At 38.1% G+C, this 22,140-nt stretch overlaps 1 protein-coding gene across 2 annotated transcripts in view; it reads left to right on the top strand.

Annotated features, from left to right (window-relative positions):
- The window catches only part of CHRM3 (cholinergic receptor muscarinic 3), a 283,715-nt gene that overhangs the window by 78,386 nt on the left and 183,189 nt on the right, over positions 1-22,140 (top strand). The window contains exon 2 of one of the 2 annotated variants that reach the window (XM_075042050.1): positions 9,210-9,322. The gene's annotated coding sequence lies outside the window, so the exon portion shown is untranslated. Of the gene's footprint in view, positions 1-9,044; positions 9,323-22,140 lie in introns of those variants that run through there. The other variant, XM_075042051.1, reaches the window with a different exon arrangement.

Raw genomic sequence — 22,140 nt, 5'->3', positions numbered from 1 at the left:
GCACAGAGCAAGAGTAATGTAGAAAAAGGATATTCAGATTTGGCTAACATCATCTTGGTCAGGGAAGCAGTGTTAATTTTGAGGGAAAACATTGCTGATTTTTTTTGTCTTTTTTTGTTGCCTGGGGTTAAGTTACAGTAAGAATTATGCTAAAACAGTAATAAAAATAGGTTTTTAAACATCGGGTTTTATCACCCGTATAAAAATCAGTAATATAACTTGTCTGGGGTTTGTACAATATGTACTTATGCCGCAATAACAGAAGACATCTGCTGAACTAATTTGCTCAGCAGTTTAAAGAGCTGCATATATTGTGAACTGATGGATATTCTCTGTTACCTCACAGCCTTTTGAACTTCATACATCTTTTTCATTATAGCAAAATTACTTGTTCCTTAGCGATTTTGCTATATGGTATTTTCACAGAAAAATAAATGTAATGAAACTTTCTAACTCTACTTTCTTCCCATTTCTTGTGATTTTCCTCCTACTTTCAGGATGCTACTTCCAATACAATTCTTCTCTCAATGAGAATAAAATTTGCTGACTATGCCTCTGGTATGTCCCATTATTTTTTTGGTTGCTCAGAGGAAAAAGCTCTGACAAATGGGCCAGATGGCTCCCTTCCCAGACAGACGGTAATTTTCCTGGTTCCTATATTCCCTGATTTGAGGTTCCAGCCTTCCCTTTCCCCAAACCTGCTGCTCTAAACAGGCAGCCTGTGAATTGCTTAGAGCATCCCTAGCAAACTTCGGGGTAAAGCAACACTTCAAACGTTCAGTAACTCATCCATGTACAGGGTAGGTGAGGTACAGCACTGACACTTTACAACTTCTTACCAACCACTTTTTAAAACTTTTTTTATCCTCCAGTGCTATCTGCTGCATCCCTTGAGAAATGCCCATATGTTTCTAGCTTGAACCTCTAACTATAAGATCCCTGAGGGTTTTTGGCTGATGCTTGACTGTACCTTTGTAAGTGCATAAACGTTGGCTGTAGCGTTCGCTACATATCAAGGTGCCACGATTAGATCACTGATCAACCCCAGACCAGGGAAAGAGACAGATAACACACACAGTGTGAGCGCCAACTTCCACCTTTTATTGCGCAGTTAATTCCTTTTATATTAACAAGGGGAGGTGGGATTACAGGTACATCACAAGGCTGCGACTAACCCTCTAACTTTCTGTGACATCGCGAGATCTTCCGAATGCCGAACCCTACAGTTGGCCATACTTTAGCTGGTAGTATGGGTTAGCAAAAAGCAGTATGCAATGCGCAGAGGACTTGAGAGCTCAGCACTTGCTTTATTGCTACTCAGCAGAGCAGGATGTGAAGTTTTGGGAAGATATTTGACTATCCTGTGCGTTTCTGAAAGAAAAAGTACCAGGAAAGTTTGTCCTGCCAATAATCCTCAAATCTAGCAATTTAGCAATAACCCACTTTCTCGCACTGCCCCTACTGAGTTTTCTTCAGGTTAGATGACACAGATAAGTTATTTTCCATTCTGAAGTGCAACTTTTTTTTTCCTTCTCATTGTATTTTTGGGAGGGGTTTGGGGGTGGGAGGGAGGAATCGGCATTTCACACCTGGATCTGTAAAATTGAGCAAGATCTGGGGCCCCAGAGGAAGTCTTCAGAGCAACCAAGTACATGACCGTAAGGGAATCACAACTAATAAATTCTAGACAAACATGTAACATCAAAAGTTGCCAGGTGAAGACAACTAATACAACTAATGTGAAGGCCATGAATGGAAAGACAGTTGAGTAGTTTTATTTATAGGGTAATGATTAACATCAATCTGTGCACTGCGTAATGGTCAATTACTGACTGCTTAAATTACCTTATATAGTGAGACTTCATCCTGTAATCCACAGACTCTGAAATGGCTGCTTTCTTTCCCCCACATCTTAAATTTTATCTTTGCTCCCAAGAAACCAGGATTGTTTTCATATTTTATAATCCTAGTTAGTGTGTATAGTGGGTATTTGCTGCACCAAGTTGGGTGTCCTACATACCAGTGAAGAGGAGGATGAATGACCCTTCTGAGGAGGTTAAAACCAGTCTGTCATCCCCTCACCTCTGGGTCCAAGTCCACATTGCTGGTGTTGACGTGCATTAAGGAGGAGGTGCCCTGAAGCCGTTGCAACCTCATTTCTCCTAGGCAGGTTTTATTACAGTGTAATATAGGTGGTATTTCAAGCTTTATTTATTTTTTCCACAAGTGATGATGTGGCTGGTGTATTTGGAGGTTTATTCTTAATTAACACCAGTTCATTAAAGGATTAGTTCTGGGGGTATGTGCTAAGGACAGCCACATTGCTGCTGTGTGAGGGTGTTGACCAAGGGAACTGTGTTCTGCTCTCAGGCTCCATCCAGTCAGTCTTGGATAAAGATTCTTTCCTTGATAAAGAGTCATTTTCTTTACATCTTGTTTTTTCTAATGAACTGTTATTGCTAGATAGTAGAATATCTGCTCAAACCATCAATTCTGACCTTATTCATTGCCCTCCTACTTTATTCATATCTCACACAGGCCAAAGGTGATGAAATAACAGTAGAGAAAAAGTTGGGTTTGGTTTTAACTGTTGTGTAGCACAAGAACTTCTGTAGTTCCCCAAAATACTATTTGGTTCATAGAATATAAAGATACAAATACTTGCTTTGCCAAGCACTGTCAATGGCCGCTCACAGAATTGAAATGTGTTGAGAAGCAGTAGTTTTGCATGTGACATCTCCTTTCTGTTGCTGATATGGTAAAAATAATCTCGTGTGTCAGCTGTTTTCTGCAAGGTGGAAAAGAAATACAAAGCCATTCCTCTAGCTTAAAAAGAAGAAATAGGTTGTTGACAGGGACAGAGCACAGTTGTTCCCGATGTCCATTGGTGAAGAATCTGTTAGAGACTGTATACTGCCATGAAAGTTAATCTTGCATCATAGAAAGGATGTGCACTGCAGCGCTGGAGAACAAATGTCACATTTTCATTACACATTTCCTCAGAACAGAGCTCTCTCACAGGAAATACATTAGCCCTATTTCTTCACCTGATGTCCTGCTAATGGAAGAGAGTGAGTGACAAGGGAAGTTCATGGACTGATTAAGAAAGAAAGTCTCTTTAAAATTACACAGCTTTTAAAAATTATACTCAGATGACATTAAATGCACAGTTTATTACCATGCATATAAGAAATGATTTTCAGAACCTGTTGATATAAACTGAGATGTCAACTCCACTGTTCTGTTCCCTTACAGCAGCAAAACGGGTATTTTTCCCACAAAGAGCTTAAAAAACGTGCAGACAAATATCGACATAGCATTGTGAGGATTCATGCAGATCTGAAGTAAATAGCCTAAATGAAGACCATGGTTTGAATGGGAAATTAAGTGCAAAATGTTCATCCAAATACTCAACAGAAATAATAGATACCACTAGTAACTATGTGGAGTCCTACCTAAATTTCAAACCAAACTGACACTGTTCATCAGTAATTTGTTACTAGAATTTTCATTTTAAAATAAATTACAATAAAATCATAAATAATTTTATATACATCCCAGTGTTGAAGTGTTGAGGCAAATAACCTTAAATTCATTGCAAACACTGAAGGAGGATGTAGCGAGGTGGGGGATCACTGTGGAGAAAAAAAGCAAAGAAAGATGCAAGAGAAGTGTAAATTATGTTTCACAGTTTCACTTGCTCTACTACAAGCAGTGTTCACTGTTCAGTGATCACAGGTAAATAGTCCTTCCTTCCTGAGAATGAAAATCTATTGTTTGAAAAGTTAGTATCAGCCAATTCTTTGTGAAAAATCAGATTTTTTTGAACAATGCATGCTGCCAGATGCACTTTTAATTAACTGTGCTCTGAATGCAGCTTCATTACATTTATTTTGTGGACATTTTTTCTTTTTGGAAAATAGCATCTTAATGGCATATCATATTCTTTGGCCTCTGAGTAGTAGATTTTTTGTTTTAAGTGTAAGCTGAATTAGTTACACTTTGAAAATAGGTCAGTGGCTAGTAGAGTTTGTATAATGACTAGAAAGCACTTTATCAGTACTCATTTAGACATTGTGGTTATAAGGTCTCACTGTTAAAACAAACTTGAGAGTTTCAAGCAATAATATACTACTCCACAGTTTTTAAATATTGCATATTCATAATATTAAACAAAGTTTGATTAAAACAACAGTTACAATAGTTGCCAGGGGCCAAAATGTTTGGTCATTTGGATATGATCCAGTTTTGTTCATTGTAGGGGGACAAATGCATCCCGTTTCTCTTCCTGCTGTAAACAATTAATATATTGTTATTCTTCGGTGTCTTATAATAATCAAGTGGCATTTAGCATGTTGTTGATGCAAATCTTAGCATAACCAAACCTAATGAGAGGTTCTCATTCAAATAAAGACAACTGTATAAATAGCAATCAGTTTGAATACAATCAGTGATTTAAAACAGGCTGTACGTTGAGTGTTTTATCATGAAAGCTCTTTAACGCTTGTATGCATTTACACAGTGTGTCCGTCCTGGTTTGCACAGTGTGTAGCTGGTAGCACTGCTGGGTTTTTGTGTTTTCTTATTGTTACGTTACACCAGGCAGTAACCATGGGCTTGACTAATTTAAAAAAAGAAAGAATGAGGGTCAAGAGTTATGCTTAGAATTTGAAGTACAGGTACACAAAATGTTTGCCTCTGTGACACGCTTTGATGAGTGAAAATTAATGTACCCAACAACTGACTATGTATCCAGTACTTGCTCTGTGTTTTGGCTCAGAGGGATGCATGCAGAGCAGCAGAGGCAGGCACCGCATGAATGACCGCACGCCACTCTGCCCTTGCAGGTGCGCGGCGCTGGGACAGGCTTCTATAACCTGACCCTCAAGGGTGTGCGAGTGACTCATGAATTTTATCTGAACAAGCCGAGCCATTTGCAGTTAGCTATTCGAGATTAGCCTTTCACTGGTTGGGAAATACATGAAAAATACCTGTGGTTTCTAATTAGTTTTCAGTGCAGGTTGCTTGCTAGGAAAAGCCTTTGCCTTTATTGAAATGACAGCTTAGATTTTGATAGAGAACAATGCTTGCAAACTACTTCTGTCAATAATGTTCACGTCCTTCAAAGCAACTTTTCTAGTTAATGAAATGAATTGCTAATTCATGTTCCATCTGGATACTTATATAGCTGCATAGGACACGCATGAAGTTGCCTTTTTTTAGAAGGGCTTTTGTGGAGATGGCAGTGAGACATACGTACAGTCTAAAACTGTCTCCACGTTTCTGAGAAGTGAATCCAGGATAAAATTTTTACTTCATCCTCGGAGACCATCTGAGACTTTTTGTATTCTACTGAGCTTAGAACCTCTTCTCTGGGAGCAGGCTGCCCTTCATGCTGGAAATGGTTACTGGTGCCAGTCCCTGTACCTGTGCTGGGGCACTGGTGACCTTGCAGGGCCTGGCTGCAGGGACGTGCGGTCCCTATAGAATGCTGATGCACAGGGACCGCTCTTCTCATGCAGTTGTATGTGCGACTGTATTTCAACCAGAGGTTTTGTGTCCAGCAGTGAAGTCACAAATAAACTCTTAATTGTGCACCTGTGCCACCTAAGGGCTGGGAACAGAGTGAGACTCTGGCTACAATGAGCAGATTTCTAGTTGCTTGCATTTCAGGTGTTTTGTAACTTTCACTAATATTTAGTAGCTTCCTTAAAAAGCCTTATAGTCTGAATACTACCTTATTTGGGTTTGTGTGTACTGAAAAAAAATATAACGACGTTAATCCTTGCAAGGTTTATTTTTCTTTTATATTCTTAAAGTATTTGAAAACATCAAAGTCTTTTTATGGCTTTTAATTTTATGGGCAGTCAAAATACCACAGGAAGGCCAAAACTTGTATTGTTTTGGCTCTGCACATCTTCTTGAAGGATTAAGGCGGTCAGCAGAACGTGTAAACACCATTTCCAGCTTTTTAAGTTGGTCACTAAAAGCATCCTTAAGAGCAGCTTGGGACTCTAGTCCTGCAAGACAAAGCCCTCGATCATATAATTCAATGATGGTCAGGGGCTTCTGTTAAAATGTTCTAGTAACTTTGTGCTTCACAGCAGTAAGTCAATTCACTTGCATTTGTGGCGCAGTGATTGATTATGTGTATGTAACTAGTCCATTGACATACAAATAGAGTGCATTTACTCTAACTGCAAGTTTACCTCAAGTTATGACAATGTAATTTTTTAAACACAGGTGTAGCTGTTCAGAAATTATAATGTGACTGCAGCAGTTATCTGACCAGGCCCTGTTCACTGTACACACTGATGGCTTTCTATATTCTACAGCTTCTGACACTGCAAAGAAGAATATGCAAAGTTTGTGAAAATTTTGGGGAAGATACTGCTTTAGTGGAAAGGGGAGCATGTGCTGATATAGAAAAGACTCTTGGATTTTTCACATTAACTTTATATCTTTTAAAGGAAAGAACTAGGAGAGTGGAAAATTGTCTCCTCACTGTTTTCTTAAGCATAAAAAACCCCCAAACCTTAAAGGTTTTTTCCTAGTTTTGTGGTTGTTGTTGTTGGTTGTTTTTTTTGTTTGTTTGGGTTTGTTTGGTTGGTTGGTTGGTTGTTTTTTGGCCCTTTAACCACCTGCAAGGAAGTCGTTCTATGAAGTCTAAACCTTTTCAAGGAGCAATGTAGGGGAAAAACTAACTAGCTGATTACCCACCTCACTGTCTTGGCAGGGCCAGGCTTATGCCCTTTCATAAGTTCAGAGCTGGAAATGCAAGAAAGTTATTTGAATAAAATAACAAATAAATCACTTTATCTAAATAAGTTATGGGAAGAGCTTATCATAAAGGTATTGTTTCTTACAGACTTTGAGGAAAAAAATAGAATATCCTGTAAAAGACCCTAAATAACCATATCAATTCTGTTCCACATTTTATTTGAATTTAATTTTGTCTTTAGAAAGCCTTACATTTTAGAAGTTTGTACTGCATAATACATTGACAGCAAAGCTGTGAGCTTTCAGTACTGGGTTAAAATACTAACGTATTCATAGAGATACGGTCTTCACCAATAAAATATTTCTCAAAATGAGAGCGCAGCTTGACGTGCATTTCAGTAGTAGCAGTGGCAGGTTAAGCAGTTTATGTTCTCCTCTCTATGCCTACCCCTGCGCTACCTCATCCGTTATGCCAGCATTGTGGGTTTTGTAACCAAGTGGTGAACTGAGTAGGGAAAACAGATCTGCCTTTAAAAGAGAAAGAAAAAAGAAAGTTTTTGACAAGTTATTTTTTGTTGAACCAATTCCCCACTCCCGTTCCCTTGTGCTGAAAAGACAGCAGGGACGCGAGAAGTAGCGGCAATAAGTAGCCTGGTGTAGGATCTGCTTAAAGTTGCTGGTTGTCTGAACAAAGCCTGACTATACTTGAAAATAAGTAATTTTGGCCTTTGAAAGAGCATTAGAAAATGAGTACAGAAAAGTATTTAGAAGAACATGCACATCAAAAACTATTGTATGAGAGTAGAATGTCTTTTCCTAAGCATATTTGTTTTGACTTTCATGCAGGTCTCCGCCATGATGAAATATTCTTATATTTAGGACAATTAAGAATTTATTTCCCTTGTAAAATAAATCTGGATAAGAGTTGGTTAGAGTAGATTTGTGTGATGACATTTTCTACCCATCCAATTTTCATAAATTTACGTATCACTTGGCTGAGCCTGTAATGCAGCATTTCTAATGGGTTTTTAGAGAAGAAAGGCAGACCAGGAAGGTTAAATGTTTGGAAGAGTTGTGTAGCTGCCCTTAAGCTATTAACAGAATTTAGATGTAGAATTTCAGCAGAAGGGGGCAAAAGACAAGTGTGATTGATGCAGACAGAAATAATCTGTGGAAAATGGTCAGAAAATTATATTCATTTTACCTAACCTTTTCTCATTAAAGGTGAAAAGAAAATCAATTCCTTAGCTTTCAAGATCTCTGCAATTCTATGGAAAATGCAAAACCCCACTTCAGAGAGATCTTCGAAATCTCATTCTGTATCTGATGAAAAGCATGTTTTGGGACCCCCCACTTTCAAAATGTTCTATGAAAGAAGAGCCACGGTGCTGGGATCACACTTTCACTTTAGTCTTGACTTTCTTTTAACCTAAGATTTAACATTACATACAACTGAAATAAAAAGGCTCTTTTGAGAGGAAATGTTTACATCTGAAACTATTGAAATGGAATTCTTCAAGAGTGGTAGAACTCTCCCATCCCTTTTTGCTTGGAAGGGGGGAGGGGGGATGAAGGAAGCAAAAAACCCCTCAAATTTGTCAAATTTTCAGTTTGAGCCAGTGTTTCAGTTTAAGTGGCTGCACTTTCTGGGAAATTGGAGGAACCATGAAAGAATGGTTCTGTAAAAAAAAAAAAAAAAAATCAAGAAGCTCTACTGAGTATTTATTGGGAGAAAACAAGATTGCTGAAAATTACCGACATTAAACATTATTCAGTGGAACTCCATTGTCCTTTACCTCAGTGCCATACAGCCACTTGGCCTGGAGCCCACCTCTCCTGCCTTTCTGCCCATCATCTGTGTTTAAAAATGCAACTTTGAGATCAGCTCCTCAAATAAGCTTTGTATCACTCTGGCCTTCACCGCGTGTGCTCCTAACCCCCGTTAAGCAGCGTACCTTGCATTAGAGGTGTTGGCGTTGTCAGCCACCGACTGAGCCCTGTACCAGGCTGCGGGTCCAGCCGGGCTGCCTGCTCGCATGCGGCGGTCTTCCCCGTCCTGCACAGTTGTAATTAATTTTGGCATGTGGGTTTTGTGCTTTGGTGGAAAGTGCACCGTGAAGTCCAGCATAAAAGAAACAAAAGGGAAAATAGCATAGCGCTTGAAAATGTTGTTATGAGTAAAATGCTGATGCATAAAACTCATCATTATAAAACAATGAATAAAAGATCTGAGTCCTGAAAAGTCAGCTGACAGCCAAAAAAACTGCAAAAGAACTGCAAATGAAGTATCTGAGCAAAAATACATTGCAGTGGTTGTAAGAAAAGCTCTTGCTGGGTGGCAATGGTGTGCAACAGGCTGTTTTCTGTCTTTTTAAAAGTATGCTTTAAAGAGCAGTGAAATTGTAGTTCAAATAAGGAACACTCAGTCTTCACTATTTCAATGTCTGATTATCTTTTGTGTGTTTTGTTTTTTGTTTTTGTTTTTTAAGATCTTGATGGTTATGGCAAAATCTTTCATCAGCATATGGTATAATGGGCTACCGGTTGGATGATTTACAGTCATCTGAAACATGATACATACTTCTTCTCTTCCTTGTCCATGGTAAGTTTTGTTCCTGTACATAACTATTAAATACTTGACTGCAGAGAACGAACTAAGTTTGCAGTGACCCACATTGGATGTCATTCCCATTGTTTTCATATGGACTAGCCTAGAGTTGTTAATTTACTGAATACATAAGAAACAGTTCTTTTTCTTAAGCTGTTTGAGGATGTTTTAAAAACTTAAGTTCAAAAAATAACCATACAAAAATTTTCTCTCTTTTGAATGATCTTAGAGCTGTGCAAAGATCCTGGTACACAGCTTGAAATGTTATCTTTCCCTTCAGCCTGAAAGCATCTTCACTTCCCTGTGGAGTGTCTTAGTTCAAATTAGATTCCAGCCAAATGTTCTTTTTGGTATGACACATACCATAACATATTTAAAAACAAAATAACTGTAACTATGTTACAAATATAATTCAAAACACAGGGAAAGAAAAAAATTGGAGAAAATATTTAGAAAGAGGTTTTCAGTTTTATTTTTGCATTGCTTCTATGTTTTGTGCCTACAATTAATCTAATTATAGTATCCATGAGCAATGTTAAGTATTGTATAAACAGTAATATTAAAAGCAAGGCTCCTCATAGTATAACTGAACTATCACTTCTGATTTACAGTGTCCAGACATGGAATAATGAGATCCAAAGCACTAGTTGTTCATTTGGCTATACGCATTGACAAACCAAATTTGGTTATCAAAATGTTCCACTGACTGCTCTTTAACACAGCACAAATAGCAGCCCAGTCTCCTGTCCAAATATCAGGTTAAGCATTTGAGGTTAAAATCCCCACTGTCTTGCTTTTCTCTTTTTTAAGAGTTTTGATATGGCTCATACGCCAAAGTTTGTTTGTGAATGGTACTGAATTTTCTGGAGTAGTTCCTTAGCCATTGTGTTGTGGTTTAACCCCAGCCAGCAACTAAGCACCATGCAGCCTCTTGCTCACTCCCTCCACACCCAGTGGGATCAGGGAGAGAATCAGGAAAAAAAGTAAAACTCATGAGTTTCAAAAAAGACAGTTTAACATGACAGAAAAAGATGATGATAATAATAATAATAATAATAATAATAATAATAATGATAATAGAATTGGAATATACAAAACAACTGATGCACAGTGCAATTGCTCACCACACACCAAACGATGCCCAGTTAGTTCCCAAGCAGCGATCCACCCCCTGCTAACGCCTCCCAGTTTATACACTGGGCGAGACATTATATAGTGTGGAATACCCCTTTGGCCACTTTGGGTCAGGTGCCCTGGCTGTGTCCTGTGCCAACTTCTTGTGCCCCTCCAGCCTTCTTGCTGGCTGGGCATGAGAAGCTGAAAACTCCTTGACTGAGTCTAAACACTTCTTAGCAACAACTAAAAACATCAGTGTGTTATCAACATTCTTCTCATACTAAATCCAAAACACAACACCATACCAGCTACTAGAAGGAAAATTAACTCTATACTGGCAGAAAACAGGACAAATTGTTAAAATCTGTCTGTAAATGTTTATTACCTTAAGTCTGTGTCTAGGGTTCAAGGTAGAAAAGGTGTGACATGCCAGCATGAAAAGTATCTTTCCTTTTCTATTCCTGTTCCAGATTTCAGAGTCCTTAGAGGTATGCAGAAGTAGTGAGAAGAGCAGAGAGATGCAAGCATTGAATAGAAGACTCAAATTAATGGCATTAGTCAAAGCCATTCTTATGATATGCTTAAGTACTGTAATGAACAAAAACAGAGGCAGTACAGTTTCCAGAGGTGTGTTTGCACTTGATAATGGAAAGATGTGTTTAAATACCCCATATAAATGGATAGAGATATTTACCAGCAAAACTGGTTACTATTATTTTTGGTGGAAGTAGGTATTTACACAGTGAAGTGGACAGACACATAGCACATCTTTGTCGTCCTTTGGAGGGTATCTTCTCCTTTGGAGGGTATCTTCTGCCTGCCTCTCTGTTACCAATTTCAGTTCGCTTTGCATTTCAAATTATATGTCTCCCAGGTACTAACCATACAACTCTGAAACCAGGGAGCCAGATAAATAACAAAGAAAACATTGCCTCACTGGCAAATTACTGAGAAAAAAAAGATATTGTTCGATGGGTTATCTAGCACCTGTTGATTCTGCGAGGCAGTTCCCCGGGTATTCATTGAGTTCTGCATTGTTCCCTAACCAGGCTTTTTATTTGCCGAATTAGCCGATTTGCTTCAAAGACTTGACCTTTTCTTTTCTCCTCTTCCTTATCAGCAATGCGCCATACATTTCTGAGCCTTTTTTTGCATCCTGAATATGCACTGATTCATGATGAAATAAGGCCTTTGTGGCAGGCCTGGTGGAAGAACTAACTTCTTTAAACAGAGAAAAGGATGTCTATCCCATATGTGTAAACACTGCAGGATTTTGTCTCCCTTTTCCAGAGGTCTGCTACACCACATTTTACTGCAATTAGTCCCTGTATCCACCAGCATGAGAACAGAATCCAGTCCACAGTGTTTCCTTTGTGGCTAAACTAAAAAAAAAAAAATTAAAAAATACTGTGATGTCTTAAATTGTTTAAGAAATGCTGTTTTTCGTTGCCCTGACAATTAAAAAAAAACCACTGCTTGCTTTGGCAGTCTTATTTGTCAGAATTGTTTCTCTTTGCAGTCAAACTCTTCAAGCAAAGAGGATGTGTATGTGAAAGGGCATCTTTGTCCCCCCCTCACTATTGTATCTGCTCAAGACTCATGTAGGCACTCAGAAGCCCAGTGAGTTCCCCCACTGCTTCTTTCTAACCAGATTAAAGCTAAGGTGGACATCGGGAAGTAAACTGAATGTCACCACACATGATATGAAACCTAGAGGATTTCCTGCTCTTACTACAGTAGCTTGTGGAATGGTATCTGGAGGCTTAATAAGCCTTACTTGTCAAATTCAAACCCTGCAAGAGAAGAAATGATGTTCAAAACAGTAATATACGTTTAGAATTTGTAAAATAGTAATGATGATAGTAATAGTTCTTGTTTGTTCCCAAATCTTATACTCCATTAGCTAGTCCAGGGAAACCTACAACAGAAAGATACGTTAAGATGATGAAGTCAGGCTTTTAGAGGAGATGGTGGGATATGAGAACTTATGTGAAAGGGAAATGGAATCTCTTACAAGGAAAGAGTACTGGAAATGCAAAATTTTACAGCGGCCTGTAGTTACTGTGTGTCTTCTGTATCTTCATCCTGCATTGGACCAGCTGATACCAATTTTGGCATTTTTTTGTGGCTGGAAAGCAGTCAACTCCACTGAGACAAAAACCAAAAAAAAAAACCCAAACCCAAACAACAACAATAAAAAGTGGAAAATCTTTATTGACTCTCATATATTGAGAAACTTGATATGGTATTTTAATATTGAAAGGATTCTTTCAAAGATACTGAATATGTAAAGTCAGCACAGAATGACAAAGAAGCTATAAAGAGCAGAAGCCAGGTGCTGTTTAGGAGACATTTATGATAGTTAAGAAGAGAATATGTGAAACATTAAAGGTCAGGACGTCTACAAACAAGATAAATGGTTCAGACCATATGTTAAGTTATAAGAATAATGAAGGAATTTTTAGTACATAATCACATCAACTTACTTGGAAGGCACACTGAAAATAAGTCTAGGAAGCTCAATAAAAAAAGCTGTAGCAGGTATCCCAAAGTCTTAATACCTGCCAGCTGTGTTTTCTGAGTGTTATATAGTATAGACAACAACTTGAAGGACCAACATCAGCAACTGCTAGGTAGTGTTACAGTTCTATTACCTGACTTAAAAAAAAAGAAAAAAAAAAAGAAAAAAGAAAGCAACAAGAAGAAAACATGGAGAAAGTCTAGCTCTCGATCTCAGTTTCTCAACTCAAAACAATCTGTCAAAAACCATGTACTGAAACCTCCTATATCAACACTAAGTAATGGAAAGCTTGCATTTTTGGATGTTTCTGCTTCTGAACTCTTGTTTCAGCCTCTCTGTGCCAATGGCTTGTTGCAGTTTACAGATGGTGTTGTAACTGAAGTGGACATTTTAACTGTAAATCATGATTAATAAGTATTAAACCCAATCAATTTTTGTTATATCCATTGCTTTCTCCTTATTGTTGAAATTCACGGTTCTCTAGACTGCTACTGATTGTGCTTAGAGCATTGCTCCATCAGAGTTCACACAGATGCATTCAGTGAATCTGGGTCTGTCCTGCCCTGCCACTTGCTAGCCAGGCTGTCCGAACACATCACCAGCTTCTTTTGGATGCCAGAATAAATGGCATAGCAGGTACACTGAGAGAATCAAAATGAAGCATGCATTATTTATGGAAGTAATCACAACCCAACTGAGATATAGCCTGAACTGAGATGCCCGCAGCTACTAAACAGAAACAAAAGAATTACTGTGTTTGTCTTCAAAATTTCTGGTTTGGGTGAATTTAAACTAGTTTTTGAATGCTGCCTCAGTACATTCAAATGAAGTAAGAACTCCCCTTTGCCCTTTTACTTTCATTTCCACACACTTCTGTGTACTTCATTTTCAAGCTGATATTGTGATCTAGAAGGACTGCACTGTGTCAAGAGTCTTGAATAAATTATGCCACAGGAGCTTCAAAAGCTACAGAGAAACTAGCCTCAAAATTAGGTATTGGTTAAAAGAAGGCTCAGTAACCTAAGAGGCATTGCTGCTGATGTGCTGTCTACTAATGATTTTCTATTAGTAGGGAATCTTGACTAATGACTCTCTATCAGCGTGTCCTGATTGATGCACTAGTCAACGGATCGGTGCGTCATTTTATTTCCTCTTAAAGAGCGTCCTGCTAATGTGAGTGTGATAGGATTTGGCTTTAAATGAACTGCTGCAAGCCACTTCTTTATCTGAACGGAGACAGGAAAATATTTTCACTTTCTTTAGGTCTGAATTTGTGCATAGTTTTCTTCTGAATTTATAAATTATTTGTGCCAAGTAACTACCTCTGTGGGCTTTTTGCATTTAAAAAAAAGATAGTAAATGAGTAAAGATGCTTGGAGTGAGAAGAGGCTCTGTGGTAACGATACCGTTGTGTTTAAATTCTATACTTTTTAACTGCACCAGGCTCTTAAAGAAAGTGCTGGGTTTAAAGCTCCAGCAAGTCTGCTTGAAAATATATCCAATGAATTAATATTTAATTTTTAGCCTTTCTACTGTGCTACTGTAAAAAAGCAATGGCAGCCATTTTCTACAAAAGAGTAAGGGCTTGCCAGTTTTATTAGGGTAAAAAAAAGCCACGTGCAAATACTAGTAAACTGATTATTTGTTTTTCTCCTTAGAATGTTAATCTAGGTTTTTTCCCTCATTAACGATTAGTGATGTAAGAATATACTGCTTCAGATCTGTTTGGTTTTCTTATTCTCCTATGAAGGTAAAGCTTCAAAACTGCAAAACCAAAATGCAGTACAGAACTATCCAACCCATTATCAGTTTGACAGGGGAGGATCCTGGAAAGCTGGAAGGGTTTAAATGGCATGTCATCTAGGAGAACCATATCAGTGATCAACTGCCTTTGGTGCCTTAGCAGCGCCAGCTTCTCCCTTCAGAGTTAGACCTTATTGAGCTGCTGGAGATTAGTGCTACTAAGTCGGTGAGAGATCTTTTAGAACAAAGAGGTAGCTTTATTTTAGATAATCCATAATTGAGTTGATTTTACCCATTTGTGTTCTCACACTGGCATGGTCACAGCACTGAAATACAGGTCCAGGTGATCGGGCCAGCATCACTTGTGTGCAAGTCTGGAGGCCAGAAGATGCCAGCAGTTGCGTCCCCACCACTTCTCTTGGGTTCCTCTTGGTTGGTGGCAACAGATGAGTTTTGGGGAAGCTCTTTTATGACATAGGACCCAACGGTTGCTATATTTTGATCGTTCACCTCAGAATTTTGCTTCTTCAGCCTCTGTAAGTGCTAGGCAAACCCGCTGCCAGGTGTTCTCCTATCATGTTTCTCAGTGGCTGGGCTGGCAGGAGGAGGCATGTGGCATCACCGCGTGTGGTGTCACCTCTCTTGCCTGCCTACGCTTCTGACCTGCACAGCAGCCTGGTTTACAGTGTAGTTAATTACACGGTTTTAATTCTGGATACCTAGCTTGAGAAAATATGCTAAGTGGTTACTATGAAAATTGAGGACCTTAAGGTTATCTAGGATTAATCAGCCAAAAATGTGCCTAGAAAATGGAGCTTTGTTTCTTTTTAAGAGAAACTAAATATATCTGTCTCTTGTTTGGCGGACGTTGACTGCTGGAGTCAGGTGGTGCTTCCCGTATCCCTGAGAAACTTGAGTGATAACTGCCAGAGTTTCTCACAGAAAGGATTCAATAGGGACTTCTGGAAAAGATAATAATAAAAGAAGTATGCTGCTTAAAGGAATCAGTAATTTTTTCTTTGTTCTTTCATAGATAGGAGGCAAAGTTCCTTTCTGAATGCTTATTATTTCAGAGCTTTTGGAGGTTTGTGTTGGAACCAAATATATATGTTGCAACTAGATTTTTATATGAGCATAATTCTGAAATAAACAAGATAATATTGAGATATTTAAAAGCTCTGTGCCCCCAAATGTGGGAGAGGAAAGCAGGCCTGTGGTAGTCAGAGTAAATAATATTTAAAAAAAAAGCAGTTTTAAGAAGACTGAATTACATTTTTTCCCCCCAATCATCTAAATAATTAGAATACTCATGAGTATTTATAAAACCCAGGGACATGTTGGCTGTAAGGCCCTCGGGAGGGCTCTTCCCACTCCAGGCGGGACCATCGCCCACCCGGATGAAGGCAGCCGCAGCTCTGCCCTTGCTGGGGCTGGCTGCCCATCCCCTCCGCTCCTGGTCCCTACTCACACCGGGGGTTATTCTGTGCCACGAACCCACCTTGGCACCTGAGGAACGTCATGAGGTTTCTGTTGGCCCAAACCTCAAGAGTATAAAGGTCTTTCCAGCTAGAGACTTCTCCATGAGCCACGTCAGCACTCTCCCTAATTTACTGTCAGTTGTGTATTTGCCAGTGGGAGCTTTCTGGCAACCAGCAGGTCACTGATGAAACCATTAAACAATATTGGCCACTGGAATTTACCTGTACAATGAGGTATGAATTCCTTTTTCATTTTATTTTGAATTATTTTCAACATACCAATGTTATCGTATAATTTACCTAAGAGCAGAGAATTGTTATAAGGACATGTGCCCGAATTAAACATAGTAATCTTAAGGCTCATTTGAAAAGTAGCTTTGCAAAGCAAAATGCAGAAAACAAGTAAGAATCACTGCAGTTCTGTGACATCCAACTCATCAAATACATATGGTATCTATATCTCTGCTAACTTTGATTATTCTCTCAGCCAGGATCAGCAATAGGCAAAATGGGGGAAAGAGGAAACTGGTAGAAAAGACACAGCTTCTGAAAAGCAGTTTACATTTCTCAGCTCAGGGAAACAACATCTAGGCTTTTGAAAGTACTAATGAAGTGTTTGAGAAGGGGAGGAATGAGATTCATAAGTTTAATTCATGCTGTTACAGCAGGCATCCACAGTTCAATTCTGCATTCATTGCTTTTAGATGAGCTCTATATTAAATCTGAGTAAATTTATTCAGAAATTCAGATAAGACTTTTTTTTTTTTTTACTTTTACTTTTGTCAATAAAAGCATCTAGATATTGGCAATTTGTTAGCTTAGATAGAACTATCTCATTGAGATCAGAACTATTCGTAGAAAACTAGATCAGTGCAGATGTTTACAAGTAGATCAGTCATAGTTTCTGATAGAATAACTACTGTTTGCAGATAATGTTCACCTTTTCAGACTCTCTGGTTACACTGAAATGCTATTGGATAACCTTCTTTACCAGAAAATTAACAAAGTTGGAGTAAAATGGCATAAAATCCTTGGAACTTTAAGGAGCATCTTTTGTGGAGTTGCTGTTGACAAAAGCAACTTAATCTTTAATATCCTTCTGTGTTAACGTCTGCTTTTCGTAAAACCATGTAACACTTCCTTATCAGCTTTCCTCTCATTTTATTTCCCTTTGTATTATACTGCTTTCTACATCTTTACATAAACATGTCTTCTGACTGCATTTTATGTGAATTGAGTGCTTTTTACAGTGGTTTGGAGCAACTAATTTGGGCTATGAATTTCTGTGGGTAAGCATTTCTCTTGGCAAATTTTAATTTTTCTGCTAAATTATTTGCTTAAATGCTACAGTTGGTAGCATTTAATGATACAGATTTGGTATCAAAAGTAGTTCTTTGCCATGCTAATATTAGGGAAGTAATAATTTAGATACATCAGACTATCGATTTTGAATAATTGGTACCACTGGCTTAGTGAGACATGATATTCATTATTCTAAGAATTAATATATGCTGTTATATTTCAGTATTAATTTGCTGTATGTCATTAACTGATGTCTTTTTTTGTGTGGTGTATATATATATAGATATGTGTGCACATATATAAAAAGATGAAAGAATAGTTTAAATTATACAGAGACACTTCAAAAAAGAAGGGTTTTTTTTTTTGGGGGGGGAGAGGATCGTCCTCTTATGAGAGATGAGCAAACTTGGAAAGTAATTTCTTTCCTTTAAAATAAAACTTGTATTATTTTTTTGAAATTGCATGCTTTATCTGTGTTCTGAATCCATTTCTGTGCATCTCTTATTACACAGGTCTTTATAATAAAGGTAGGATTCATCTGGTGTCTCAGTTGTCAATGGGGAGAGGCAGGCAACTCCAGAAGGCAATTCCTCTCTTACATCTATCTTAGATACTTATCTTAGAAGGGGATATATTACCCTCTGGAGTTGGCAGTGCATGCAATATTGTTATTTCCTATTTTAAAAACAGGCCAAGATAAGCATGAAGAACTCAATGCTTCCTATAGTTCTTTTTATTTTGTTGGAGCTATAGCAATTGCCTCTCTGGACCAACTGCACTTGTTCAAGTGTATTCTACATTTTAAGTACACAAAGGCTCTCAAAATGGTAGAAACTTTCAGGCTGGAAAATACAATACTTTACCACTGTGATTATGTAGCACAGTAAAAAAAAAAAAGTCTTCAATTATACTAGCATTTAATTCAAATTGGTGGTGTTCTCCCAATCTTTTGTTTGCTTGGTGGTTCGACATTCACAAAAATAACACACTTGCTGTGTTGCATTCTACCTGCTGGTTTTTTATATATATAAGCAGAATGTTACACTTATGAAAACTAGGAGTTTGTTTGCAATAAAAATAAGATCAGGAGAAGAGAGACTTTTTGAACCATTTTCTACTTTTTCTATTTGTTACTGGAGAAGAGTAATGTCTATCAATAATATTCATTTAACTAGTTTGTGCAATATAATTTCTCTTATATTGAATACTGTGATACCTCTTCTCTAGAAAATTTTGTCCGTCTTATTATTTTGTTGTTGGTTTTTTTACTATTTTTTCTGTTTTGGACAAGCTTGGGTTGCTTTTTGCCTTTCATGTTGCCTATACTAACTGAACTAATAAAAATCTTTGCCTCTGTTAGATTCTTTTGCCTTACACAGTATCAACTATAAAAATAAAGCGATGCTTCAGTGTTGTGTGAAACTAGAATCTTGCCTACGTTTACTCCACTACAATAGCTTTTCCAAATACTTTTCAATTCTAGTGTCTTTGCCGTGTCCTCTCTTTGGCAAGAGCTTTACTGCTTTAACATGTTTACTCATCTGTAGTTTTCCATGGATTAGACAGTCTTCATTTCCTCTCCTAAGTGAAACGGGTGTTGTGGTGCTCTGTTAAATAGTCAATGTTTCACCACATTAATGTGGGCATTTTAGTGGTGTGGAAATTATTTCCCATTGGAGAATATATGGCTTTATTCAGAACTTAATACTTACAGTCCGAGTTTCATCTTCGGCCAAGTGAAGTTAATGGCTTGACTCTGCATTATACAAGACCTTCTTTTATAGTGCTAATTAATCAATGCCATGTATTAAAGCTGAAACCTTTTGGATAAGAAATAACAGCCAGGTTTCAACCATTTATACTAATAAAAGACAATGTGCCATTTGGGGTTATCCTGACCAGATTTCAGCTTGTATTACATCTTGCGTAATAACCTTCTTGCTACATTTCAATTATATAGTCTGCCGTTCTTTAATTCTTCCTCTAAGCTGTTTTGTTGCTTGGCACAGTTGAGCAGCTGCTGTGTTCCCTCCTCCAGGTGGCTTCGCTTCAAATGCCTGGGAAAAAATTGTTCCACTTAGAAATAGGTAACACCGCAGTAACATATAGGAGGTATTTAAAATATCTCATGGTCCACTTTTTCCTGCCTGAAAGATTGTTGATATTTTGGCTTTACTACATTAGAAGAAGGAGAGAGCATTTTTCGTGTTAGGAAAATCATTTAATTGCTTTATAGGCTGCCCAGCTACATAGCTATCAAGGAGCAGCTGAAGGCTTTTGAGAGAGGATTTGTGGGTGAGATTAAACTCAGGGGAGAGGAAGGAAGTGAAGGATCTGCCTCAAAGTGGTGAATCCTGTGAGAATTAAGGCATCAAACAACCTTTCCAACAAGAGCCTGAAGCAACACATTAGCATCTACAGCAGGTGATGCCAATGAGTCTGAAAAGCTCAGATTAAATGAATGCAGGTGTTGGTGTTAGAAAATCAGGTCTCTAAAGAATAATGCTAGTTACTATCAAGGGATTGTTCTTGCCAAAAGAAGTTTGGAGGTAATTTAAATTACAGTGCAACTCAACTTTGTGTTGACTCCAAGCAAGGTCATAAAATAGTCATGCATATGATTTAGTTCTGAGTGTGTCAGCTATGGAGCAGGAATACTCTTAGATTTTTTTTGTTTGGAAAATTTGCATACTTGAACTGATTCAAGCACAAGCTCACCACATTTGTTAAAGATCTAGTACAAATTTTGAAAACCAGAAGAACTAGAGCCTGAGGAGAAACAATCCAAAATACTTTTCTTTTTTTTAATGAGAAGTTTACCAGTTCTCTATCCTATGCACAATAAGGAAGAACAGCTCTTTCAAATAAACCAATAAATAGAAACCTTGGAGTGTATGTAGAGGGCACTATTTAAATCCTTTTCAAGTATATTAACATTGTGAATAAGCAAGACGGGTTCTTCTTAAAAAAAAGGGGGGGGGAAAAGTGTTCTTGTAAGATGTAGGAACTTCTTGTCCATTGTGTTTGGGTGTAATCTAGTTGGATGAGAGACAGAGAACCTTTGGCCATTTTTAAAAGGATGTGGCTTTGGGAAGGGGTGACTTCATTTCTGTGTTTAGAATGAACATAGTGAATTCCCCATGTTGTTCAGTGCTTCCAGTCTTCTGTGGGTGACACAGATGAGAGAAAGAAGGAACTTCTAACTCCGATGCTATCCATGGGAGGACTGCATGCATCCTCTGCCATTACGTATGTCTGTAATCTTGAGCCATTTGTAAGATAAGGGCTAATTCAGCTGTTCCTGAAGAGTCATTGTTATTCCAGAGGATAAATAATGCTGGCATATTATCATCACTTCACTGAGTATTATGAGACTGCTAACATTGACATCTCCTCTATTTGGTTAGTTTAAAGAAAGCTATAAACCTTGCTTGTAAACTGTGTTTTGCACAGCTGCTTTTATACCACATTTCTGTGAGCCATATCATTGTTGACAGAGTTTTTGATTACGTTTGACTTTTATTTTTCCTCCCAGTGTTCTATGAACTTTGGACTGAATTCCTGATTATAAGGTGTCTGATTACTGATAAGCTCCTAACTATTAGAAAACTGAAATAAAGCTCTTTTACTTTTCTTCTGCCTCTCATCTCCCTTTCCTTAAATTAGCTGTGTAGCAGAAGAAAGCCAAAGGAAGACACCATTATTCATGTGCAAAGAAATTTGTCATAATCTGTTTATGCTGTTGCTAAGAATGCTTTAACTTGTTGAAGGTACGTGATACAATGCACTTAAAAAGCTACCTGCGCTCTGTCTGAACTAAATTATTGGGATAATTGGATACTTCTCAACCAGATGGACTATATAACTACATTATTTTTTCAAATACTTTCATTAATCCTTAAGGTTTCAGTTTCCTGATGTGATAGGTGAAAAATCAATGAAGTGGAGAAGTGTTTTTGTGATGGCATGATTAGCCATCCCAGCCAGGAACAGCACCAAACCACCAGACTGGAGAAGGGCTTGCTCTGCACGGAAGCTGAACATGCTCCCCTTTCCCTCCTCCCCTGTGTCTGATCCCCAGGCAGCATAGATGTCACTAATTTCCAGCAATATTTTGCCCATCTCCACCAGTTCTTAGGAACTGGGAGATTCCAGGAAGTTTTTGAAAACTGAGCTTTTTGTAAGTTTCATAAACTCATGTTAACGTTTTCCAGCATCCCAAAATAAGGTTAAAGTCTGTGAATACATTTTTTTCCCTCTAACTAAATCCTTGCTGCTTTTCCAAGAAATTAATTTAAAAACTATGTTGTTTTTCCAAAAGGGGAATTTTGTGTTATGCCAGTTAGAAACAATAAACCATCCCCCTTCCCCTCATTTAATAAGGGTGGGGATTCCAGTGTAACTAACCCATTGTCCATGACTAGCTGTTAACAGTGTGGGTCTTCATGTGCCACCCAGTTTATGTGAGCAATTGCACTAAGCATAAGAAGAGCTTCCAAATTTCTCTACTGTGGCAAAAGAATTTTGCTCCCAAATATATGAGCATCTGTTGGCTGTAACCCACTTCATTTCTGCAGAGATCATACTCCCCTGATTCAACTGAGAGGACAGTGGGTGCTGTGCCCTGGCACAAGCTCATTAGGAAAAGCCTG

This window comes from Buteo buteo, chromosome 12 (genome assembly GCF_964188355.1).
Source record: "Buteo buteo chromosome 12, bButBut1.hap1.1, whole genome shotgun sequence".
NCBI classification, from domain to species: domain Eukaryota; kingdom Metazoa; phylum Chordata; class Aves; order Accipitriformes; family Accipitridae; genus Buteo; species Buteo buteo.
Note: the sequence above shows the minus strand (reverse complement) of the source record. Positions and strands in the feature narration are given on the sequence as shown.